At 41.8% G+C, this 27,758-nt stretch overlaps 1 protein-coding gene across 2 annotated transcripts in view; it reads right to left on the bottom strand.

Moving 5' to 3' along the window:
• The window catches only part of ATRNL1 (attractin like 1), an 802,632-nt gene that overhangs the window by 83,649 nt on the left and 691,225 nt on the right, over nucleotides 1-27,758 (bottom strand). The window lies entirely within an intron of this gene.

Raw genomic sequence — 27,758 nt, 5'->3', positions numbered from 1 at the left:
GCCCCACCATAGGCTGAAAGTAAAGAGTACAAAAAGATTGCATCTGCATTCAGATCCAGGAGACTTCTGAATGAGTCAAGAGATCTATATGCCAGTACAGGATCCAGACTTAGCCAGAACATTTACTCCTCAAAGTCAGTTCTCTCCATATCGAAATCTTAGAAGACTCCTTCTGCTCTCTCTTCTTCAAGGCTAACTACTAAACTGACTCCTATTATCATGGATAATTGTCATTAAAAAAACTAAATTAATATAACATTGTATATCAACTATACCTTAAATAAATAAACCCAATATATAAAAGGGATCATCATGGCTTGCCAGGTGGCATTAGTGGTAAAGAATCCACCCACCAATGCAGGAGACAAAGGAGACATGGGTTCAATCCCTGGGTCGGAATATCTCATGGAGTAGGAAATGGCAACCCACTCCAGTATTCCTGCCTGGAAAATTCCACAGACAGAGTAGCCTGGCAGGTTATATAGTCCATGGGGTACAGAGTCGGACATGACTGAGTCTGCACACAGGTGGTAGGCACACTTCTGTGGCTGGCTTCTTTTGCTTAACCTTACCTGCATCTGCATTGCTGCCTGTAGCCATAATTTATTATTCCATTGTTACATACTATTCCTGTGCATGAATATACCTACACTTTACTTATCCATTCTACTGCCATGGCTGTTTGACTTGTTTCCAAACTTTAGCTATTCAGGAATACTGCCATGAACATTCCTGTTCAGGTTATTTTGTATATATTTCTACCCATTTCTGTTGGGCTTGTAACTAAGGATACCATTGCCCTGGTGACTCCTAACAGCTGTTAACTCATGAGATAATTTGTAACAGAGAGTTTTGTTGGAGAATAGGTCTGAGATGGAGGGAGAAGTATGGAAAGAAATGGCATCTATTTTCCTACCGGGTCTTGTCAACTGGATGGGAGTTCCCCATGAAGGAGGGGTAATAAGGCGCCTACAGGTTGGGATGGGTATGAAGAGAGGTATGCAGGTGCCAGACGATTCACTCCCGCTGTCCTGTCTGGGATTATAAAGAGGACACAACCTTGGACTGCTACTTGCATCTATTCCCCTGATAGGTGAAGGAAGGGTGGAGGCATCTAACAGCTTTGTGGGCAGGGGACATGGACAAGAGACAGCTGGAGCCGGAGGGTTCAAGCAGAGTTGAAGGCTCTCATGGCAACTGTGGCTGATTCCTTTGGAGACTTCAGAAATAGCTAGTAGCCTACTGAGAAGCAGAGAGCACTGAAGCCTGCTGTTTGGCCAGGGTTGGGGTATTTGCAGATATCTGGCTAATCATAAAACCGGCCAACACACAAAGTGGTTGATACTACTGTAGTTAGACAAGCAAACTCTCACTTATCCAAGAGTCTGTAAGGAAAGAAGAGACACCATTCTCTTCCCTCCTCTGCTTCTCACTCTTCAGTTCAGTCCCCTACCTCCTCAAACTTTCTGTCTATTCCTCTGTCACAAATCCACAGAGAACACTTTTTAACACCGCCCTGGAAAGAGTCTGGAAGGCTTCAAAGAGGAGACAATGACGAGTGACCCTAGGAAGTGACCAAATGTTTCCAGGTGACAAACTGCCTTTATAGGCTGAAGGGATATCTTGGGATAAGGGAATGGATGTATGAATATACAAGGCACTTTCAGGAAACCAAGAATGGTTCAGTATGATTAGAAAGAAGAATGTGGGCATCAGAGTCTGAGTGGTGCTTTTAAGGCCACTTATTTAAGGTAGTTCAATAAAAATTGCCCCCACAACACTGGGTGATGTGAAGCTGGCTGCTGGCTTTTGCCCCACAAAATCCAGTCATCACACATCCAGTCATCTGGACACTCTGTAGGCATCCCAGTGTACGTGAGTCCTTGCTTATATCGCACTTTTTATTCAAGACCTTCTGTGTCTCAGCTTCCCCACCCCCCGATCCCTTCCCCAGAGACAACACCTGTGTGTGAAGGCTCATGGTTGAGTGTACAGCATCTCCCAGCCACCATTTATGCTCAGCAGCGTGGTTGTGCTGGTCTCAGTCTAGCGGTGTTGGGAATGAGACCTGAGTGTTAGAAAATCCAGTTGGAAATATAAATGTGGGCTGTCATGTTGAAGTGGTTGAACTTCCCGTGTCAGAATCAGCTGGCCCTTGCACAACCTTTAAGAGCATAGGCTGAATGTGCTTGAGGTCCTTACCTCTAGCCCCCAGGAGGGTGGGGAGGTGAGAGTGAAGTAGGGAAGCCATTCAGAGGCCCTGGAGCAACTGACGAGGACAGGGCAATGAGCTCATCAAAAACACACGGGACTTGGAGTCACGCAGGTTCATTTGGGATCAAAATACTTAAACTGTCTAATCAGAAGTTTCTGCATTTATAAAATGGACATAATGGCTGAGAAAGACAACCTGTTGTGAGTAAAAAAGATTCACAGTTCCTAGCTTTTTGAACTATAGAAGTAGCATTTCAGAACTCAGAATTGGGATCAGACTAACATTCCATTGCATGTGGAGGTTGAGTAAGGAGTCAAAAATGATTTTTATATTTTGGTTAGGCAAGCAAGTGAGAACCAGAGAAATAAGCAGTTGTGGGGGAAAGCTACTGGATTCAGTTATGGCTCCAGTGCGTCTGAGTTGCTTGTACATCATCACCAAGGCAGAAACGGAAGCAATCCTCAGGGTGCTCTGAGTGGCTGTGCGAGCTCACCACTGAGCAGGAACCCTAGGGAAGGGGTGAGTGTGGGCTGACATGCAGCTCACACTCTGGGTGCCAACGCATGAACTCTGGGTGGAACTGCATTTGCTCAAAAGCAATACGTGAGCCAGCGGTGGCCCTGGCAATACAAGACCCCCATCTATAACTGAGAAGTGAGCAGGGTCGGTAGCCTGGCCCCGAGAGGAGTACTCAGAGATGGGAAAGTGTCCGCTCACACCACCCAGTCACTGACCCAAGCACAAAACTGAGGAAGCCCTTGGTGGGGGGGGGGGGGGGGCCCTGCCCTTGAAAAGACAGTTCAGGCTCTGAGGTCACAGGTACAAGTGCGGCTCCACAGACAGATGTGCCCCCTGTTAAGTGGCTAAGTCATGTCTGACTCTTTGTGACCCCATGTACCGCAGCACTCCAGGCCTCCCTGTCCTTCACTATCCTGGAATATACTCAAACTCATGTCCATTGAGTCAGTGATGCCATCCAACCATCTTCTCCTTTGCTGCACCCTTCTCCTCCTGCCTTCAATCTTTCCCAGCATCAGAGTTTTTTCCAATGAGTCTGCTCTTCCCATCAGGTGGCCAAAGTATTGGAGCTTCAGCTTCAGCATCAGTCCTTCCAATGAGTGTTCAGGGTTTATTCCCCTGGGTAATTTCCACTTGATGGGCATCATGTGATTCAGACTTAAGATACATCCAAGTAAGAAGGGGGTCTCCTAACTACCCACCCAAAGCTTGTTTATTTTGGTTTCTCAAGGGAACAAATCCTTTATTTTGTGATCCACTGCCTCCCCCTGTCCCTTCTAAGGCAGTCCCTTCACCCTTATATACTCTGTACATTGTAAACACTTAGGAGCACAACTACCTTTACACTGAGGTGTACAAGACAGTCAGGATAAAAATTCAATACTAATTAGTCAGATGATGGGGACACAGATGGTTGAGGTGTTTCACAACATTAATTACATTCTTCCAGGCCCTTTCAGTTTCACTCTTTTCCAATGATCACAGGTCTTCTTCTCTAGCCAGAGGCCCTCTATGATGGCCAGGTTCAGGTTGAACCAACTATCTCATATCCATGGATCCTTCAGAAAGTGAGCTTTTCCATCTGAGCCACAGATCTACCTCCTGGGCTGGCAGCATCTGCCAGTCTAGGTAAAGCACTCTACCTGAAGGCTGGAGCAAGATGACTTTATCCTGAAATAATTCTGGTCCAGCATATAAGATACTTCATGTCTGAGGCAACCTTTGCCTCATTTCCAGATACTTTTTGGCATCAACTTTGCTGTGTCGGCTTTTACCATCTGGTGAATTTTGATTTCTAGCTTCCGAAAATTGTCCTGGCTCTTAAATTCAGCTTTTACTGCTCCACTGTGACTCTAGGCTTCTTCACACTGTTATTTCATCTAGCTCCCATCCATCATCCATAGCTTCATTTTGGCTTTGATTTACTGGTGCTGAGTGCAACCTCAGTTTCTGGTTGAAAATGCATTCCTTGCAGACATAATTTGAATTTCCTTGCAGCTACTTGAACACAGTTGGACCAGAACCTCTCATCATTCATTCTTAAATAAACTTATGGTGAGGATTATTTATAATTTATCCACTATTTCTTAAAAAGAATTTAAAGCAGCTAAGTGACTATTATTTTTATTTGCAATTTTAATCATCATAGTCAGGGTCTTCCCTGTCAACCTTTGTCTTGATTCCTTTCAAAGTTCCTAATTTATAGGGTAAACAATTTTGTTTGCCCTATTAAACAGCCTCATTGAATTCACACTCTCCTTTTACTTTATTTTTTTTAATTTAATTTTATTTTATTTTTAAACTTTACATAATTGTATTACTTTAAAAAGAAATCTTTGCTTTCTACCTTCACATCCAGCAGAGGGCTCTCCCAGCACTGTGGCTGCATAGCACAGAGCTGAAAGCATTGACTAGACAGCCAGACTGTCTGGGTTCAAATCCTGTCACTTGTAAGCTGTGTGATCCTGGGCAAGATGTTTTACCTTGGCTTCCAGATCAATGAAATTTCAATAGTGAGTATGTTGATCTATGGGGCTGTTGTAACCTTTGAGTGTATGAATGCATGCACACATACTATTTTAAGAGTATCTGGCATAGAATATGCAACATACATGCAATAGCCATTATAATTTTTCTGTTATACTATTAGTATATGTAAAAATCCCACACTTCGCTTTTCCTCATCCTTTCCACTGGAATTGTCTAATCCTCCAATCAAACAATATTTGCGGGCTTAGGAGATAAATTCTACATGTATAGGCCGTGTCACTGCTGGCCCAAGAAGCTACTTGCTCTACCCTGTATATAGAGTACCAGGGGCACTAGCATTAAATCGTAAGGGTAGTAACAGAACACGCACTGCTGCTGCTGCTAAGTCGCTTCAGTCGTGTCCGACTCCGTGCAACCCCAGAGACGGCAGCCCACCAGGCTCCCCCGTCCCTGGGATTCTCCAGGCAAGAACACTGGAGTGGGTTGCCGTTTCCTTCTCCAATGCAGGAAAGTGAAAAGTGAAAGGGCGCACCTTATACAGCAAAGAGCACAGAATCTTGAAACTATAAGGTCATAATATGATGTCAAGTTGAATCTTCTTATTCTGATTATAATTGAAGCACATTCCAGATCCCTCTTGGGGCTTCTGCTGGTGGCTCAGTGGTAAGGAACCTGCCTGCAATGCAGGAGCCACAAGAGACGTGGCTTCAATCCCTGGGTCAGGAAGATCCCGTGGAGGAGGGCATGGCAACCCACTCCAGCATTCTTGCCTGAAGAATCCCATGGACAGAGGAGTCTGGTGAGCTACATACAGTCCATAGGGTCTCAAAGAGTCGGACACGACTAAAGGGACTGAGTACACACGTACACACACTTGAATAGGAAAAGAAAATATATCCTGGAGGATATATGGCTCCTGCCCCAGATTAATCTACCAAGACTATAGACACAGATATCTACTTATATGATACTCTTCAAGTTTAGACAACTGTGGGGCAGGTTCAAAGCATTTGGCTGACATGCCTATGTGTATGTGTTCAGGTATACTGAGGCTTCTTTCAACTTTTCCATATCTATTTCTGTCTTATAGTTGTCCATTTCCTAGGAGAAGAGTCTTCCTAGTGGTATTCTCTCCTGCCTACACCATTTGCTCTTCTCAACCCCTCGCTGAGAAGAGCAAATTGTGGAGCTTCAGCATGGTTAAAAGACACTTGCTCCTTGGAAGAAAAGCTGTGACAAACTTGGACAGTATGTTAAAATGCAGAGACATTACTTTGCCAACAAAGGTCCATCTAGTCAAAGCTATGGTTTTTCCAGTAGTCATGCATGGATGTGAGAGTTGGACTGTGAAGAAGGCTGAGTGCCGAAGAATTGATGTTTTTGAACTGTGGTGTTGGAGAAGACTCTTGAGAGTCCCTTGGACTGCAAGGAGATCCAACCAGCCAATTCTAAAGGAAATCAACCCTGAATATTCATTGGAGGGACTGATGTTGAAGTTCCAATACATTGGCCACCTGACGCAAAGAGGCAACTCATTGGGAAAGACCTTGATGCTGAAAAGACTGAAGGCAGGAGGAGAAGGGGACGACAGAGGATAAGATGATTGGATGGCATCACTGACTCAATGGACATGAGTTTCAGCATGTGTGAAGGACAGGGGACCTGGCGTGCTGCCATCCATGGGGTCGGAAAGAGTCAAACACAACTGAGTGAGTGAACAGGATGGTTGGGATGAAGTTCTGTGTCCTTGGTGTGTGAGCAGGGTGGTAGCCCAGCGCTCAAGATCTGAAATCGATTTAGCCACGATGGTGTCCTGCAGAGCAGAAAGAGGCACCCATCTGCATGTGAGATCTGCATGTCAGATCACATGTAAAGTGAAACCACATGTAAAGTGGTTTCAAACTAGGTCCTCAGAGCCCTACAGAGGTTTGCCCAGAGGGCAGTGAGGGAAAGAGGAATGAGGTTTCTTGCCCTGTTCCATTTCTGCCAGAGCTGCTCCATTTTTATCTCTTGGGATTCCTCCAAAGTTATCATTTGCAGAAAGGATCCCATGGCACCACTTGATTCCTGTCTGTCTCTTGCACTAGAACATAAGGGTTCAGAAGGGCAAGAGTCTTAGTTCGCCATACACCCACTTCTTAGGATTTTGCCTGTACTCAGTAAATATTTTTGAATACATGAGTAAATGTATGTCAAATCTACTTGTTACGGAAAATGTACTGCCAAGTCCCTAGTAAGGTTAAGCTAACATAGCATTTATGGAGATGTATGGTTGGCTGAAATATTTAAGTTAAATCTGTATTGTTTGTTGTTTGCATATACTAGGATTTTCCTATTCTCAAGTCATACTTTTGTCCCCCAAACCCAAATAAAATAATCTCATCCAGGTATTATCACAGGAGAAATATTTGAATGTGAGTGTACCTTACTGGGCTTCCCAGGTGGCGCTACTGGTAAAGAATCCATCTGCCAAGGCAGAAGAGGTAAGAGATACTGGTTGGATTCCTGGGTTGGGAAGATCCCCTGGAGGAGGAAATGGCAACTCACTCCAGAATTCCTGCCTGGAAAATCCCATGGATAGAGGAACCTGGTAGGCTATGGTCCACAGGGTTGCAAAGAGTCGGACATGACTGAAGCAACTTAGCACACACACGTACATTACTGACTTGTCACTAACCTATTCTTGATCCAACTGTTTATACTAATAGGGCCTACCTGCACCCCCATATTCTGGAGGAAGAGTTAAGGGGAGATTTTAGTCTAAACTACCAACAGACATTCTTCATTTGAATAAATTTGGAACAGTTTTTGCAATGTGATTTCTGCAACGATCTCCTCGGGTCTGACTGAACTCAGGGACATTTTGGTCTACACAGGCAGCTTCATTTCTAACCATGTGTACAGGCTACAGATCTTTTTGCAGAATGCATTCTGAAAAGGAGTGATCTCGCTATTCACATTAATAGCAAATAAAATGACTGCCATTCTGCCTAAAGTGAAGTACAATGCAAGTAGCTTCCTAGCGTCAATCAGATAGATGCCTTCTTCTCAATTTTGTCCTCATGCTTCTAAGAAAGCCGGAAAAGTATTCTATGGTAATAGCAGCTCAAAGCAGCTCTATTACAATATACAGGCTACTCATTTTAGTTTGCAATTGCTTATAAAGCATAAAAGTTGTATGGTTCTTGGCTGGAATCCATAAGGCAGAAAATTTACTGTACTATACTTCTAATTGTCTACTACAAAGGGAAAAATCATCGTAGATAAATCGTTTAGCTGAAATGCTAGAAATGCTTTAACAGAAAAAAATGTTTTCTTTCCTGGAACTGTCAGAACAGTTCTCTAATTAAGACATGGTAGGCTATTACTAAGAGAATATTCAGAGAGCAAGAGGTTAGAATCCAGTTTACCAATCACTTAAAAACACAAGATATATAAAGGTGCTTTGAAAGCATTCTTTAATATACACTATCTTAGCAATTAATTAACTATGCTTATCACTGTCAAATCTCTATAATTATGCAGTAATCATTCATTCATCAAATCTTTAATTGAGCACACACTGAATCCTACGTCTCAGTTTAAGTAAATTTAAATGCTAATCCCCTCATCTTCCCTGGATCTGGAGATTTCATTTCAGAGAGCCTCAAAAGTAGGAAACACAATTACAATGTGAGAAAAAGGTGGAAAGGACTCAGACAAGCTTCTGAGAAGCAAAGAAAATGTCAGTTATAAAGTTCATGCATTTTACTGTGTGTGTAGATAGCTTCACGTTATTACCCAAACAGACATGAACCAAATAGAACAGCAAAAGTACTGGTGACATGAAGAAACAGCGTATCTGTTAGACACTGAATTGAGCACATTACAGGCATCATCTCTTTTGAGCCTTATGTCATTCTTTAGAGGTAGGTAGTATTTTCCCCATTTTATAGAAGAAAATCTAAAGATAAGAAAGGCTACATGTCTTCTCAGGAAGAAACACCTAGGAAGTGGTCCACATGCATCTGACTGCAAACCTGACATTCTGACCATTAAGCCACACCGCTTTTCCCATCTAGCTTGTGCCTATAGGTTCTGGGCAGGATAACATGGGAATCTACCAAAGGCAGCAGTTCACCTACATACTTAAGTGTGTCCTATTGCTACTTTGTCTTCAAGGTTCTCAGTATTTGGTTTCCTAATTTGCCTTGCAAGTCCCTATGACTGAAAGTTGCCTTAAACTCTGCTCTGGTCTTTAATAGTTGGTTTGCCTCAGGGATTAAGTTCCCTGCACACGAACTCAAGTCTCCTGATGACTAGATCTCCGCCCTGCTGCCACACCTTTGGCATGCCAGGAGCCAGCCCTCTGGCTCCCTGCAAATCACTGGCTTCACTCGCGCCCCCAAATCTCTTTCTTTTAGTCTTTGCCTGACTAGCTCCTGGTTATCCTTCAAAGTTTCCACTGCACTTTAATTCATTCAGGCTTCCCAGATGGTTCAGTGGTAGAGAACCCGCCTGCCAATACAGGAGATGCAGGCGACATGGGTTCAGTTTCCGGGTTGGGAAGATCCCCTGGAAAAGGAAATGGCAACCCATTCCAGTATTTTTGCCTGGGAAATCCCATGGACAGAGTCATTTACTCAGGCAGATCATTTCTGCCTGGCAAATCCAAATGAGGAAACCTTGCTATACTCTCATAACTCTCTGTATTTTCCTTCCTGCAATGACCACAACTCGCAAGTAGATATGTATTCGTGTGATTATCTGTTTGATGCCTGTATCCCACATCAGAAAGTAAACTCCATAAGGGCAGGGGTCATTTTGACTTTGTTCACCCTGAGCTTATATCTAGTAGGTGTCAATGCACATAAATGAAAGAGTCTATGCAAAGCTCGGAGGCAATAGGATTATTATTTCAATTTTTAAAATTGCAGTATCCCTGGTGGCTCAATGGGTTTCCCTTGTGGCTCAGCTGGTAAAAAATCCATGCAATGAGGGAGAGCTGGGTTCAATCCCTGGGTTGGAAAGATCCCTGGAGAAGGAAAAGGCTGCCCACTCCAGTATTCTGGCCTAGAGAATTCCATGGACCATATAGTCCATGGGGTTGCAAAGAGTCAGACACAACTGAGTGACTTTCATTTTGCTTCACTTGGTGGCTCAGTTGGTAAAGAATCTGCCTGTAATGCAGGAGACCCAGGTTCGATTCTTGGGTCAGGAAGATCCCTTGGAGAAGGAAATGGCAACCCACTCTACTAAGCTTGCATGGGAAACCTCATGGACAGAGGAGCCTGGCAGGCTACAGTCCATGGGGTAGCAAGAGTCAGACATGACTGAGTGACTAAACCACCACCAACAGTTGCTTTATAATGTTGTGTGTGTGTTATTTTTTTTTAATTTTATTTTATTTAACTGTACAATATCGTATTGGTTTTGCCATATATCAAAATGAATCCGCCACAGGTAGACATGTGTTCCCCACCCTGAACCCTCCTCCCTCCCCATACCATCCCTCTGGGTCGTCCCAGTGCACCAGCCCCAAGCAACCAGTATTGTGCATCGAACCTGGACTGGCGACTCGTTTCATATATGATATTATACATATTTCAATGCCATTTTCCAAAATCATCCCACCCTCCCCCTCTCCCACAGAGTTCAAAAGACTGTTCTATACATCAGTGTCTCTTTTGCTGTCTCGTATACAGGGTTATTGTTACCATCTTTCTAAATTCCATATATGTGTTAGTATACTGTATTGGTGTTTTTCTTTCTGGCTTACTTCACTCTGTATAATAGGCTCCAGTTTCATCCACCTCATTAGAACCGATTCAAATGTATTCTTTTTAATGGCTGAGTAATACTCCATTGTGTATATGTACCATAGCTTTCTTATCCATTCGTCTGCTGATGGACATCTAGGTTGCTTCCATGTCCTGGCTATTATAAACAGTGCTGAGATGAACATTGGGGTACACGTGTCTCTTTCAATTCTGGTTTCCTCAGTGTGTATGCCCAGCAGTGGGATTGCTGGCTCATAAGGCGGTTCTATTTCCAGTTTTTTAAGGAATCTCCACACTGTTCTCCATAGTGGCTGTACTAGTTTGCATTCCCACCAATAGTGTAAGAGGGTTCCCTTTTCTCCACACCCTCTCCAGCATTTATTGCTTGTAGACTTTTGGATCGCAGCCATTCTGACTGGTGTGAAATGGTACCTCATAGTCGTTTTGATTTGCATTTCTCTGATAATAAGTGATGTTGAGCATCTTTTCATGTGTTTGTTAGCCATCTGTATGTCTTCTTTGGAGAAAAATATTTATTTATTTGGCTGCACTGAGTCTTTTGCAGCATGTGGGATCCAGTTTCCCAACCAGGGATCAAACCTAGGCCCCCTGTGTTGGGAACATGGTCTTAGCCGCTGGACCACCAGGAAAGTCCGTACAATGTTGTGTTAGTTTCTGCTGTACTGTGAATGAGAAACTGCTGTATAGCACAGGGAACTCTACTTCATGCTCTGCAATGATCCAAATGGAAGGAAATCCAAGAAAGGGGGTATATGTATATGTTGGCTTCCCAGGTGGCTCAATGGTAAAGAATCTGCCTGCAAATGCAGGAGAGTCAAAAGACTTGGGTTCACTCCCTGGGTCAGGAAGATTCCCTGGAGGAGGAAATGGCAACCCACTCCAGTATTCTTGCCTGGAAAATCCCATGGACAAAGGAGTGTGGCAGGCCCAAGTCTATGGGGCCTCAACGAGTCAGACATGACTGAATGAGCATGCACATACGTATATATATAGCTGATTCACTTCACTGTACAGGAATATTATTTCATGAATGAATAAGCTCTAGTTGGATCCTTGCATCTTTAACCTCAATCCATGTTCCATTTTGTTTCAGGGACTGATACCCTGGTTTAGAGGGATATGTTTTGGGGTCCCTTTCCTGGCTATTCTTAAGAAAATCAATCCTGAAATTTTTCTTTTATTTGTCCCCCAGGATATTTAACCCTAAAGTACCTTCTGACTGGCTAGTTACTGTCCCCTCAAAACTGGGTAATGACATTAAGTTTTAATGGTCTCAATGTTGTATTTATATAGATTACCTGATTTTTAATGATGTCTTGCTTTCTAAGATCTTTAGGGTAATTCCAACACTGTAACAACTTCATTCAACTGGAAAAGAGCTCTCAAGTCAACTTATATTAAGAACTTTGCTGTTAACATGAAATTATCTTTAACATATAAAGGCAAGATGCACAAAAGAATAAATGATATATTAGTGAATTTAATTCAATTTTGTTACTGGCAGGCTCAGTCACTTCAGTCATGTCTGACTCTTTGGACCCTATGGACTGTAGCCTGCCAGGCTCCTCTGTCCATGGGATTCTCTAGGCAAGAACACTGGAGTGGGTTACCGTGCCCTCCTCCAGGGGATCTTCCCAACCTAGGAATTGAACCTGAATCTCCTACAGCTTCTGCATTGCAGGTGGGCTCTTTACTGCTGAGCCATCAGGGACACCAAATTCTATTGATTCCTACTTTGCAATAATTTTCAAATCCATCAGATACTCTCCTTTCCTATCACCATCTGGACTCCAACCTGCCTGGATTACTGCAATTTTTTTTCCTAAGTAGTCTTCTACTTCTGCCTAATCTTGTACAACTGAGTTTGTGTACTGCAGCAAAGCCAATTTTCTTAAACCCTGTATTTTTAGATCATTCTCTGTTCAACAACCCATCACGGTTTCCTAATTCCCACCAGATCAAATTCAAATGCACCTTGGGAGTAAGGGCCTTCCTGCCATCTTCCAACTGCCTTAGCAACTCCCCACTTACAAGTCACTATGATTTCTGACTCTTCTTTGCTCTTGAGTCCCTTGGCTTGGATTGACCTTTTCCTTCTATACTGTCTGCCTGCATTCTGCCCATCACTTGAAAATCTCAAGTTCTACTGACTCCGTTTAACTTTTAATGTATTAGTCTTCCAGGGCTGCCATGAAAAAATATCATGAGTGGCTTGAACAACAGAATGCAGCTGTGGAGACTGGAATCCAAGATGGAGGTGCTGAAAGGCTTAGCTTCTCCTGAGGCTAAGATTTCTCCTTTGCTTGCAGAGGATTGCCTTCTCTCTGCATCTTCACAAGGCCTTTTCTCTATGTACACACAACCCTAGTGACTCTTCCTCTTCTTATAGGGACCCCAGTCCAATAGAAGTCAGGCCCCACACTGTGGGTTAGCACAGCAATGTGTGAATTCAGAGGAATATGGTTCAGTTCATAATGTGTAGAAAGTGTTTTTTTCTTCACATTTTTATCTTCTGTAGAAATGTTATGTTTCATATATTTATTGTCTGTCTGAAATTACAGTCTCCTTCAGAAAAGTAATTATCCAAATTTTCTTTTCTGTTCCTGAAGTTTGTGCATAATTAACATGATTTTCTTTCTTTAATAATGCCCAGTACTTGAGAAACAAACTCAAGAAACATCTGTAGAAGTAAACAACATCTTATCCCAAGCTAGACGTGAAGGGCAACCTACAAAAAGGCAGGGACCTGATTCCAGCAGGTAATGCCATCTGCTTCAGTTTGTACCAGTCACTGTGAGAATAGAAACTTCAGTTGAGAGGTAGGGCAACAAGGGAGGTGATCTTCAAGCAGGAGGAACTCAACACAGGAAATACAAGGCACCTTTGGCCTCGGACTCTGTGTCCTACTGAAGCCATAGGGTGGAGCCAAGATGAGGAGGCAGATGTCACTGGAAGGCAGAAAAGGCGACTGATCTTCTCCAGCAGGCCATTAGAGAGAGATCTCTGCCCCCAAGCTGAGAAGCATGGAGAGCTGTGCAGGAAATAAGGGGATGGGCAAGACGAAAGAGAGGAGAGTGGTGGTCCTACCTCTGGGCATTACTGTGCTGTCTCATTTTGGTTCTACCAGATCTATTATCCCTAGCAATTCCCACTACATCTTCAGAACCTTGCCTTTAACCATTCCAGCAGTTATTTGTATGTGGGTTAATATCCTTACCTGACCAATCAATGGAATTACTTAAAAGTTTTTTAAAGAATATATACTGCCTCAACTAGTACAGCCACTAGGGAGAACAGTGTGGAGATTCCTTAAAAAACTGGAAATAGAACTGCCTTATGACCCAGGAATCCCATTGCTGGGCATACACACTGAGGAAACCAGAATTGAAAGAGACACGTGTACCCCAATGTTCATCTCAGCACTGTTTATAATAGCCAGAACATGGAAGCAACCTAGATGTCCATCAACAGACGAATGGATAAGAAAGATATGGTATATATACACAATGGAGTATTACTCAGCCATTAAAAAGAATACATTTGAATCGGTTCTAATGAGGTGGATGAAACTGGAGCCTATTATACAGAGTGAAGTAAGCCAGAAAGAAAAACACCAATACAGTATACTAACACATATATATGGAATTTAGAAAGATGGTAACAATAACTCTGTATACGAGACAGCAAAAGAGGCACTGATGTATAGAACAGTCTTTTGGACTCTGTGGGAGAGGGAGAGGGTGGGATGATTTGGGAGAATGGCATTGAAATATGTATAATATCATATATGAAACGAGTCGCCAGTCCAGGTTCAATGCACGATACTGGATGCTTGGGGCTGGTGCACTGGGATGACCCAGAGGGATGGTATGGGGAGGGAGGAGGGAGGAGGATTCAGGATGGAGAACACATGTATACCTGTGGTAGATTCATTCTGATATATGGCAAAACCAATACAATACTGTAAGGTTAAAAAATAAAATAAAATTTAAAAAAATATATGAAAAATAAAACTACTCTGTGTGTGTGTGTGCTCAGTCGTGTCTGATTCTTTTACAACCCCATGGACTGTAGACTGCCAGGTTCTACTGTCCGTGGGATTTTCCCTGCAAGAATATGGGAGTGGGTTTCCATTTCCACCTCCAGGGGATCTTCCTGGCCCAGGGATCAAATCTTTATCTCCGGCATCTCCTGCATTGGCAGGAGTATTCGTTAACCACTGAGTCACCTGGGAAGCCCATATAATCCAGCAATTCCACTCCTAGGTATATAGCCAAAGAAAATGAAAGCACTAATTCAAAAAGATGCATGCACCCCAATGGTCACAGCAGCATATTTATTATACAATAGCCATATGGAAGCAACCTAAGCATCGCTCAACAGATGAATGGATGAAGAAGATGCATGTGTGTGTGTGTGTGTGTATAATGGAATACTACTCAGTCATAAGAAGAATGACATTTTACCATCTGCAACAACATAGATGGACCTGTAGGGTATTATGCTTAGTGAAACAAGTTAGACGAAGACAAATACTGTATGTTATCACTTACATGTAGAATCTAAAGAATAAAAAAAGTGACTGTAACAAAAACAGATTCACAGATACAGAGACCAAACTAGTGGTTACCAGTGGGGAGGGGGAAAAGGGGATGAGGAAGATAGGGCTAAGGGGTTACGAGTCACAGACTATTACATATAAATTAAAGAAGCTACAAGAATATATTGTACAGCACAGGGAATATTGCCAACATTTTATGCTAGCTTTTAATGTATATAATCTGTAAAAATTTTGAATCACTATGTTGTACACCTGAAAGTAATATAATATTGTAAATCAAATATACCTCGATTTGAAACAGATTGAGAAAAAAGAATTCTCAATATGATTTTTCTTACTTGCATGCTAAAATTAATTAAGCTACTAATTAAAATGTAAAATAGTCCATAGGTATTCTGAAATTAGTCTTTGAATTTCTAATGAATTCATGAATATTGAATAATGAATGAGAAGTTGCCAGTTTATTTTTCTTTGTCATTTTGATTGAAAGTAAAAATGTTTACCCAACAGACAATCAATAGAGTAGATCCCAGAAAAAACTTTGGTGCAACAAAGTGCTTTCTCCATCTGGCCTCCTTTCCCCAGGCAAATATTTCTTTAAGGCATAGAATTTCAGACTTGAGCAAGTTAGGGAGAAGTATTTTATGGATGGATTAGAGTGTTAAAGGAGAAGGCAATGGCACCCCACTTCAGTACTCTTGCCTGGAAAATCCCATGGACGGAGGGGCCTGGTGGGCTGCAGGCCATGGGGTCGTGAAGAGTCGGACACGACTGAGCGACTTCACTTTCATTTTTCACTTTCATGCATTAGAGAAGGCAATGGCAACCCACTCCAGTGTTCTTGCCTGGAGAATCCCAGGGACGGGGGAACCTGGTGGGGTCGCACAGAGTCGGGCACGACTGAAGCGACTTAGCAGCAGCAGCAGAGTGTTGAAGAGAGAAAGGCCACAGTTCTTAAAGTCATAAAGTATACAACTTCTCACTCTGAACAAGAGTTTTTTCAATCCTTACACACATTCATCTTGTGGATGAGTTTTAGTAGGAAGTGAAATATACACAGAAGACTCTTGACTTCATATTTGCATCTCTGGTTTTCTAGGTCCTATCTTCTGGTCGACTTTACTATGACACAGTTGCTCGATCTCTCTTATTGTAGCATCTCTACTGAATCACAAAAACATCTTCTCTGCTGACAGCACTAACAGAACTGAATGAAGGTCACAGACAAGCAAACAGGTAGACAGACAAAGGGGTAGTTTTGTGAAGCCAGCCATATCCGGCATGAGGGTCTCAATTGATTACCCTCTGCTGTTATATAGCTATTGTCTCCCATTTCAGGGTACTTATCTCACAAAGAGGAAAAACAACGAAAGAACACTGTGAAATATTATCGGAAGGATCTCCTTAAATGGCCAATAAATAGTGTGTACAGCTTGATTTTAAGGAATGGCAGCTATGCTGTAATCTTTGAAGATTCCCAGAAAATCTCGGCTTCCCAGAATTCTGGCTTGATTTACATAAACAAATCAAGAAAATGTTTTACTCGTGGATTCTTCATTATTTCTCTGACAAATGCTAGAAAAAATTGGCAAACTGAAGCATCTGCCTGATTACAGTTGCTCTTTCAGTGGCTCTCCTGCAGTTAGGATGTAACAGTATCTCCAAGAAACTGCAAATATTCACTTTATTTCAATTAGTTTTCTCCACCCAGTTTGCTGACTCTTCAGCCAGCTCATAAAACTCTACTTTTCGTTTTGCTTAAGCTGCTTGACTTGTGAGATAAGCATTGAACTCCTACCTCGTCATTCCCTAGCAAGATTGGGTCCTTTGTGTCTTATCAGTTTACCTGCTGGTATTTATTTAACATCATTTATGATGAGTTCTCACCTTTTTTTGCCCATTTGAATTCTGGCTTGATATTAATTTATCTTTATCTTCTGATTAACACAGTTCTACCTTTGTGACCTAGAGTCAAATTTTTCTTTGAATAGGCTCGTCTAAATACAAACCGCAGAGTTGAACAGTACTCACTTCTGAATAAGATTTTTAAGCTGGCACAGTCCCTATTAGGCTTTTGAACTTTTAACAAGGGAAAGCACTGACATCTCTCTGTCAACATTTTCCTGAACCACAAATTGCTCATGCATTAGAAATTCTCTAGAAATGACAGAAAAAAGGCTATGAAGCAAATGTATTCTTGTAGTGCAGGTCTGCAAGTCAGGGTAATTTCAGAATATACCACATAAGCTGAAAAGATGGCAGATGCAAGAATTGGATTTAACCATAGATGATAACCCAATTTTCTCCATAGCACTGTAACTCAATAAGTCTTTAATGGCTTCTTAGATAAACAGATGGATGTCATCAAAAGGCACAGGATGATAAATCTGATTGGTGTCTGAATAATTTGCACTGCTTTACCCCCAAAACAAGTAGCAAGAGCAAAATGGGAGAACCCACCATGAAGCCCCAGCACAGGAGTTTAGATTATTCGATTAGAAATAGCTGTATTTTCCCAGGGGCATGATTCTGAAAACAACCAGAATGGCAAAGTTCAGGAAGTATAATATATCTTTTTAATTAGGGCCATGCTTTTGAAGATTTATACTCTTCAGTATAGCTGTGTTTATTTTTATTTGGTTGACTCCCATTTATTTTCATACAGACTTCCAAATATTCAATTAAAACCCTTTGGGAGATTATGACTTTCAATTATCTGTTATGGCCTAGAGTTTTCAGACTCTCAAGTCCATGGCCTAGTTTCTGCTGGTCAAGCAGTTCCTGATTTTTTGAACAGTTTCTTTACTTGGACGCTTTCTCATTTAGCTCATTTGTTCACCAGAATCATTCAGTGGAATTAAATTTCAAACAGTTTATTGATGGAAGTCCAATATATACACATGAAAAATCTGACCAAGCCTTTCTAGGGATGGAACTGTCAAACTTTAAACACACGCTAATACCCTTAGATTTGTCCAAGTGAAGCCAAGTGAAAGAATATGGCTAAAACAGTTCTGAAAGGAAATAGGTTGCTTGTACTCACTGCCATTGTTATGTGTGGGTCGTTGTGAGATTGTGGGAAAGTTTCATGGTTTTTAAGTGTTAATTTAGGAAATTCCTTGCCTTCAACAAGATAGAGGGCTAGATGTTTTGAAAGATGTCTGATGATAAAGTGTATACGTTTTTATATGAGAGGGAAAAGTGTCAAATAGGATGGGGATGGTTATGGTTTATGTTTCTCATAGAAGACATGGTTTTCAAATATTTCTGAGAGGTGCAAAAATTAACTAAGTATAGCTGCAATTAAAAACTAGTTTGCTTCCTTCCTTTCTTTCTCACTTTTTCTTTCTTCCTATCTTTATCTCTCTCTCTCTCTCCCTACTTACCTACTTACCTATATATCCTTTTCAAGGACAGAACCAGAATATTCTGGGAATCTACTTGAAAAATAGTCTTCGTTTTATTGACAGAATCCAAGCAATTGCTTTAAAACTTTTTATTATCTAATATTGTCTGTGGAAGTTAATTCTTAGGAATTTGAAATAACAGAAATAGAAGATTCATCTATAGTGTTACTATGGGTGTGAGTAGTAGTATTTTAGGTATATTAAGCCATTTATCCTTCATGGCAATTCTAAAGGAAAGAACTACTATTATCCTCAATTTATAGATGAGAAAACTAAGGCACAGATATATTGAGTAACAGGCCAAGATCACACAACTATTAAGTGGGAGGGCTAGGAATTAAACCTCGGGCAGTCTGGCTCCAGAGTCTATGCCCTTAACCATTTACATATTTTACTGCCTCTTGATTGATGTATAAAGATATTCATCATATTATCAGTAATCAAGTAGCGATGGATTGGTTAGACTCCACTGAATATAGGGATAATAATCTCTGCTTTGGAATCTGGTTGCTCAGTCATGCGGTGGGGAGCTCAGAGAACACTGCAGGAGGAAGTCTCAGATGACCAGGGCTCACCTCATACATCTTTAAGTGGAGTATATGGACTGAAGCCTGCCAGGCTCCTCTGCCCATGGAATTCTCCAGGTAAGAATAATGGAGTAGGTAGTCATTTCCTTTTCCAGGGGATCTTCCCAACCCAGGGATTGAATCTGGGTCTCTTGCACTGCAGGAGGATTCTTTACCATCTGAGCCACCAGGGAAGCCCAAATGATAAAGCACATTCTGGTGGTTCGGACATTAAAGAGTCTACCTGCAGTGCAGGAGACCTGGGTTTGATCCCTGGGTCAGGAAGATCCCCTGAACAAGGAAATCGCAACCCACTCCAGTATTCTTGCCTGGAGAATTCCATGGATAGAGCACAGTCCATAGGGGTCACATGGCGTTGGACACAATCAAGCAATTATGCATGTACACACACACAGCATATGTATAGATATATATTGAAAAACTTTTCTTCCAGCTTCTTCATATACTAATGAGTGACCTTTTCTTAATTTCAGATGATTTCTACTGTACTCCTCCTCTACTAGGCCTCTGAAGAGGCTATGGTTTACTGAATGCAGAAGTCTGTCACTCAGTTCAGTTCAGTTGCTCAGTTGTGTCCAACTCTTTGCGACCCCATGAATCGCAGCACGCCAGGCCTCCCTGTCCATCACTAACTCCTGGAGTTCACTCAAACCCACGTCCATCGAGTCAGTGACGACATCCAGCCATCTCATCTTCTGGCGTCCCCTTCTTCTCCTGCCCCCAATCCCTCCCAGCATCAGAGTCTTTTCCAATGAGTCAACTCTTCGCATGAGGTGGCCAAAGTACTGGACTTTCAGCTTTAGCATCAATCCTTCCAAAGAAATCCCAGGACTGATCTTTAGAACAGACTGGTTGGATCTCCTTGCAGTCCAAGGGACTCTCAAGAGTCTTCTCCAACACCACAGTTCAAAAGCATCAATTCTTCGGTGCTCAGCCTTCTTCACAGTCCAACTGTCACATCCATACATGACTACTGGAAAAACCATAGCCTTGACTAGATGGACCTTTGTTGGCAAAGTAATGTCTCTGCTTTTGAATATGCTATCTAGGTTGGACATGACTTTCCTTCCAAGGAGTAAGCATCTTTTAATTTCATGGCTGCAATCACCATCTGCAGTGATTTTGGAGTCCCCCAAAATAAAGTCTGACACTGTTTCTACGGTTTCCCATCTTCCCATGAAGTGATGGGACCGGATGCCATGATCTTAGTTTTCTGAATGTTGGGCTTTAAGCCAACTTTTTCACTCTCCTCTTTCACTTTCATCAAGAGGCTTTTTAGTTCCTCTTCAATTTCTGCCATAAAGGTGGTGTCATCTGCATATCGGAGGTTATTGATATTTCTCCCGGCAATCTTGATTCCAGCTTGTGCTTCTTCTAGCCCAGTATTTCTCATGATATACTCTGCATATACGTTAAATAAGTAGGGTGACAATATACAGCCTTGACGTACTCCTTTTCCTATTTGGAACCAGTCTGTTGTTCCATGTCCAGTTCTAACTATTGCTTCCTGACCTGCATACAGGTTTCTCAAGAGGCAGGTCAGGTGGTCTGGTATTCCCATCTCTTTCAGAATTTTCCACAGTTTATTGTGATCCACACAGTCAAAGGCTTTGGCATAGTCAATAAAGCAGCAATAGATGTTTTTCTGGAACTCTCTTGCTTTTTCCATGATCCAGTGGATGTTGGCAATTTGATCAAATTGGTTCCTCTTCCTTTTCAAAAACCAGCTTGAACATCTGGAAGTTCACGGTTCACGTATTGCTGAAGCCTGGCTTGGAGAATTTTGAGCATTACTTTACTAGCGTGTGAGATGAGTGCAATTGTGTGGTAGTTTGAGCATTCTTTGGCATTGCCTTTCTTTGGGATTGGAATGAAAACTGACCTTTTCCGGTCCTGTGGCCACTGCTGAATTTTCCAAATTTGCTGGCATATTGAGTGCAGCACTTTCACAGCATCATCTTTCAGGATTTGGAATAGCTCAACTGGAATTCCATCACCTCCACTAGCTTTGTTCGTAGTGATGCTTTCTAAGGCCCACTTGACTTCACATTCCAGGATGTCTGGCTCTAGGTCCGTGATCACACCATCGTGATTATCTTGGTCATGAAGATCTTTTTTGTACAGTTCTTCTGTGTATTCTTGCCACCTCTTCTTAATATCTTCTGCTTCTTTAGGTCCATACCATTTCTGTCCTTTATTGAGCCCATCTTTGCATGAAATGTTCCCTTGGCATCTCTAATTTTCTTGAAGAGATCTCTAGTTTTTCCCATTCTGTTGCTTTCCTCTATTTCTTTGCATTGATCGCTGAGGAAGGCTTTCCTATCTCTCCTTGCTATTCTGTGGAACTCTGCATTCAGGTGCTTATATCTTTCCTTTTCTCCTTTGCTTTTCGTTTCTCTTCTTTTCACAGCTATTTGTAAGGCCTCCCCAGACAGCCATTTTGCTTTTTGCATTTCTTTTCCATGGGGATGGTCTTGATCCCTGTCTCCTGGACAATGTCACAAACCTCCGTCCATAGTTCATCGGGCACTCTATCTATCAGATCTAGTCCCTTAAATCTATTTCTCACTTCCACTGTATAATCATAAGGGATTTGATTTAGGTCCTACCTGAATGGTCTAGTGGTTTTCCCTATTTTATTCAATCTAAGTCTGAATTTGGCATAAGGAGTTCTGATCTGAGCCACAGTCAGCTCCCAGTCTTGTTTTTGCTGACTGTATAGAGCTTCTCCATCTTTGGCTGCAAAGAATATAATGAATCTGATTTTGGTGTTGACCATCTGGTGATGTCCATGTGTAGAGAATGGACAGAATGTGGTCCACTGGAGAAGGGAATGGCAAACCACTTCAGTATTCTTGCCTTGAGAACCCCATGAATAGTGTGAAAAGGCAAAATGATAGGATACTGAAAGAGGAACTCCCCAGGTCGGCAGGTGCCCAATATGCTACTGGAGATCAGTGGAGCAATAACTCCAGAAAGAATGAAGGGATGGAGCCAAAGCAAAAACAATTCCCAGTTGTGGATGTGACTGGTGATAGAAGCAACGTCCAATGTTGTAAAGAGCAATATTGCAGAGGAACCTGGAATGTCAGGTCCATGAATCAAGGCAAATTGGAAGTGGTCAAACAGGAGATGGCAAGAGTGAATGTTGACATTCTAGGAATCAGTGAACTAAAATGGACTGGAATGGGTGAATTTAACTCAGATGACCATTATATCTACTATTATGGGCAGGAATCCCTTAGAAGAAATGGAGTAGCCATCATAGTCAACAAAAGAGTCCAAAATGCAGTACTTGGATGCAGTCTCAAAAACGACAGGATGATCTCTGTTCATTTCCAAGGCAAACCATTCAATATCACAGTAATCCAAGTCTATGCCCCAACCAGTAACGCTGAAGAAGCTGAAAGGTTCTATGAAGACCTACAAGACCTTTTAGAACTAACACCCAAAAAAGACGTCCTTTTCATTATAGGGGACTGGAATGCAAAAGTAGGAAGTCAAGAAACACCTGGGGTAACAGACAAATTTGGCCTTGGAATACAGAATGAAGCAGGGCAAAGGCTAATAGAGTTTTGCCAAGAGAATGCACTGGTGGCAAACACCCTCTTCCAACAACACAAGAGAAGACTCTACACATGGTCTGTCACTAGTTAATTGCAACTAATCTTTAGATTGTGGAATCTGACTGTCTCCCTATCTCCCATGGCATGCTAAGTTGCTTCAGTCATGTCTGACTCTATGCAACTCTATAGACTGTAGCCCATCAGGCTCCTCTGTCCATGGGTATCTTTAGGCAAGAATACTGGAATGGGTTGCCTGTGCTCTCTTCCAGGAGATCTTCCTGATCCAAGGATCAAATCCGCATCTCTTATGTCTTTTCTGCACTGGCAGGTGGATTCTTTATCACTAGCGCCACCTGGGCACTTTCATTAGGGAAAGGATGTGGTCATAATTCAAAACAGGGGTTTTCATGACTTTCAAAATGCCTCAATTCACTGAATATAAATTGGTAAAACTTTTCTGAAAAGCAACTTAACAATATTTATTGAAAATTAAAAAAAAAATGTTCATACTACCAGTTTCAGAACTAATACTGTATCCTTAGGAAGTAATCAGAGATTTGGAAAAAAATTTTACATAAGAATCTTTATCATGGCATTATTTACAATATTCTACCCTCCCCCAACCCCTGCCAAAGAGCAGCAGCAGCTGCTTGGGGACAACATAAATAGCCAAGAAGAGAATAATTAAGATGTTTATGATACATCCATAAAATCCCATATTATAGTCATTAAAATTGTTTTTGAAGAATTTTTAATGACACAGAGAAATACTCATTATATAACATTCAGTAAAAAGGCAGAATATAGGACTTCATGAGAAATGATACCACTTATGTAAAATGGAAAGAAATCTAAATGTGTCTCAAGTCCTCAGAGGAAACATATCTTTTGCTGGTTATCTCTGAGCTGTAAGATTTTGGTTGCTCTTTTCCAAATTTTCTAAAATGAAAAGATACTAATTTTATAATCAGAAAACTGACCAATAAGACATAAGTACCCATGCGCTACAGGGAGAACTGGCAGGTGTTTGTGAGGTGTTGGTGATGGTGGTGGTGGTGGTGGGAAGCAGTGGAGGTGAGCTGCAAAGGAGAAATGAGGCCTCCCTTTTCAGAAGAAAATCACAGTGCCCCTTCACCCTCTTCCAATTGCTCAGTCCTCAGCAGCTGTGTGTGTGGGTGTGTGTTCACATGTATACACACATGTACAGACATCTGATCACCAATCTTGTGTAGCTCTTTCCTAAAACGATACAAGATACATGAAAACTCTAGCTAAATCAGTGCTCCTCATTTCCTTCCTCCCTCTGTCTTTACAAGTTAAATCCTTGTTTTGGAAAGAACATGAATCCAAGATGAGTAGGATTTGGGCACTGGAAGAGTGAGAAAGGAAAGGCATTCCTGGGAGAAGGAACATCATAAGTGAAGGCTGAGAGTTGGGGCCACCAGGCTCTGCATGAGAAACAGTGAGGATTCTGTTTCTGCAGAGTGAGGGATCTGCAGGTGGGAGTAGTGAAGAAGGGTCATCACAGAGACTTCTGGTAACCTTAGGATGATTCCAAATATAAAACCCACCAATCAAGAGAATATAAAGACTCAAGAGACTATACCACAGGCTTCGAAAGCAGTTCAAAAGACGAAGCCAAAACTTACTTTGAGCACTGGCAGTATGGTATGAAACCAGTTGGCCTGGGACTTAGAAGACGTAGGGTCATATGCTATTTCTGCCAATAATAAGCTGTACTGCTTTGGGCAAACCATGGGCCTTCTTTAGGGCTTCTGTCTTTGTACTTAAAATTAGAGGGGCAGAATTTATGAATGCATTCATTAATTCTTTCATTCAGCTAAAGTGTTGAGGGCCTGTTGAGTCAGGCGCTGTACTGGACATTCAGGACACTATGATAGAGATAGATGGTGCTCATCTAGGTAAGATGAGCATGGAGCTCAGTCTAGGTAAGAACGTTTTCAGTGTAATTAGTGGGTCACAGAAAGAGATAGTTCACCAAATTGTCCCCATTAAGAGAGATGGGGGTCACTGGTGACCTCAGTAGGACAGATTTAATTGAGAAATAGTTGCTGAACAGCGGGCTGGGGAGTAAATGAAGATGTGATAATAGACACTAAGCATGAATTTCAGCTGAGAAGATGAACAAGAAGGAAGGGCAAGAGACTGAGTGAGTTTCAGTCTCACAGTAGTAGAAGTAGAAGTGGTAGTGAAAGTTGCTCAGTCGTGTCCGACTCTGCAACCCCATGGACTATGCTGCTGCTGCTAAGTCACTTCAGTCGTGTCTGACTCTGTGCGACCCCATAGACAGCAGCCCACCAGGCTGCCCCGTCCCTGGGATTCTCCAGGCAAGAACACTGGAGTGGGTTGCCATTTCCTTCTCTAATGCGTGAAAGTGAAAAGTGAAAGTGAAGTCGCTCAGTCGTGTCTGACTCTTCGCAACCCCATGGACTGCAGCCCACCAGGTTCCTCCATCCATGGGATTTTCCAGGCAAGAGTACTGGAGTGGGCTGCCATTGCCTTCTCCCCCATGGACTATACAGTCCATGGAATTCTCCAGGCCAGAATACTAGTGTTGGTAGTCTTTCCCTTCTCCATGGGATCTTCCCAACCCAGGGATCGAACCCAGGTCTCCCGCATTGCAGGCGGATTCTTTACTAGCTGAGCCACAAGGGAAGCCCTTCAGTCTCATAGCCCTCTCCATTTCTAAAATACCAAGATTCATATCACTCAAGTAGGTATATTTAACCTTCCAAGGTAACAGCCTTGAAGGGAGCAGCAACCAGTCCAATGCATCAGCTCTAGTGTGTTTGTATGAAAATCAATCATGCAGTGGCTATGTTCCAAATACTAAAAGGAAATTAAGATCTGGAAATTATTGCGGTGAAAACCTGGATAGTCTCAATGGGTGGATATATTTAAAAATATGAGACGGGCTCTGCATAAGACAGAGGGCTGAACAAAATAAACTCAAGTTGTCTGATCCTGTTATGCTAATAATACTGAGCTGGGAAAGGAGGAAAGAGGGCCAGTTCAGGGAGGAACAATCATACCAGGAACCCTAAGCTGCCTGCCAGGCTCCTGTTTCCAGTAAGCAGGCTTTGACCTTGTCTCTACCATTCTTTTGCTACTAAAGATGGTGTAAATAAATGGAAGCTTCCTCTGATTATATGACATTAGAGAGATGTTACTGCTTATGCAGTTGGTTGCTTAAAATTCCTGGATGTATAATCAAGTTGACATTAAATCCAACAAGTGACAGTGTGGAATTCTATTGTTCTAAGAATATGCAACAGTAGAACTGAATTTTATAAAACAGCTAACATCTGCAATTAGAATTTCTAGTAATCCTTACAGTACCAGTTTAATGCTAATAATTTTTAAAAACACAAATATGTCTTTATTTTTTAAGGGAATTTTTTTTTTTCTGTGTGAAAATGTAGGGATTTCAGAAAGGCAATTACATTAATCTTTGTGGTCAGAATTCAGAGGTACTATGGTAAAGGTTTGGATGTACTTTTTCATTAGCATTTTATCGATAGGACCAATTGGTCTGAGCAGGCCTGCAACTCCCAGGATTTCCTGAAACTGACACCTGCGCCTTTCTTAAGCTGGTGGTTTCACACATGATGTAAATTTACCAATTACAAGACACAGATGGGTGTGCATCCGCAGTGGTGGAGCCTTGGGTTTGAATCTCAAGTATGCTGGGACAAAAGATAACATAATGTTTGATCTCTGAAACACTCTTTAAAATTCCTCCATTCTTTTGGCTCTGTTTTTTTTTTTTTTTAAAGTGGTAAACTAGAGCAAATTAAATGTAAGCTTAATATATATCATGCAAGGTCCTTTTTCCTGTCTTAGTTCTCTAGGCTGTATTTAATATTTCCCTGTCAGGGATGCATTAGAGAATAGGGATTAAAGGTATTAGCTCTATAGACAATGGGCAAGATTTTCCTAACTAAATTTTCCTAACTTGTAAAATACACACACACACTCAGCATCTAAGTAATACGATTGTTACAAGATTAAATGAGAAAATATAAGAAAACAATTATTACAGCCACTACAGACACATCAGGGCTTCCCTGGTGGCTCAGACATTGAAGAACCCGCCTGCAATGTGGGAAACCTGGATGAGATCCCTGGATTGGGAAGATCCCCTGGAGGAGGGCATGGCAGCCCACTCCAATATTCTTGTCTGGAGAATCCCTGTGGACAGAGGAGCTTGGTGAGCTACAGTCCACGGGGTCGAAGTCAGTCATGACCAAGGGACGAAGTACGGCACAGCACAGATACACAATAAGTATCCGATAAATGGTAGATATTCTCAGTTTGGTGTGTTTGTGTGTCTGCTCACTTTGTACATTTACATAGCCTACCGAAAATGTTGTTAAATTGGGAAGAATCAGTAATAGTAATGACATTTGCTTTAGAAGCTTCACCCTCTATAATTGTTGATTACAACATGTCTGTGTCAACATAATTTAAGAATGTTTCTAATAGAAAGAACTTAGTCTCAACATGATCTTGAGCTGTTTAATTATTTCAAACATTTTCAAAATTTTCACCAAAAATATGATAATGTGTGTTAAGTACAAATAATTCAGTAAATGAGTACCATCTTGCTTTAAGCATTCATTAACTTTGCTCCTCCTGTTGCATGAGCAGTTCTACACTTTCTAACTTACCCATTAAATATGATTTGAAGATGGAAAGCAGAATTAGAGAAAAAAAAATCTACAAGTTACTTAAAGCTAGTATTTTAAGAGTAAGGCATTCTAACGGACAAAATAAAAGATGACCACATAGTTCAAGGATCAGGGAACAATTCAAGAGACTAGCACAGGGACACGCATGACATTTTCACTGCATCCAATATGTGAGCAAGTGGACTGGCAGATGGGACCTCAGAGACTGCAACATGTGGCAACTGCCATACAGGCCACACAGACCCGGCTCTAAAATCAGCTCTACAACTTGCATGCTCTAAAATCTTTGGCAAATAAAACATTTTTGGCAAGTATAAAGCTTTTCTGAAGCTTGGTTTCTTTAGCTGTAACATAGGCAAGATTCCCCTATGGGTTGTAGTAAGAAAATGAAATACACAAACACACCCCTGAGATAGTGACTG

The sequence above is a fragment of the Bubalus bubalis genome, chromosome 23, assembly GCF_019923935.1.
Source record: "Bubalus bubalis isolate 160015118507 breed Murrah chromosome 23, NDDB_SH_1, whole genome shotgun sequence".
NCBI classification, from domain to species: Eukaryota; Metazoa; Chordata; class Mammalia; order Artiodactyla; family Bovidae; genus Bubalus; species Bubalus bubalis.
This window is presented reverse-complemented; position numbering and strand designations above follow the sequence as displayed.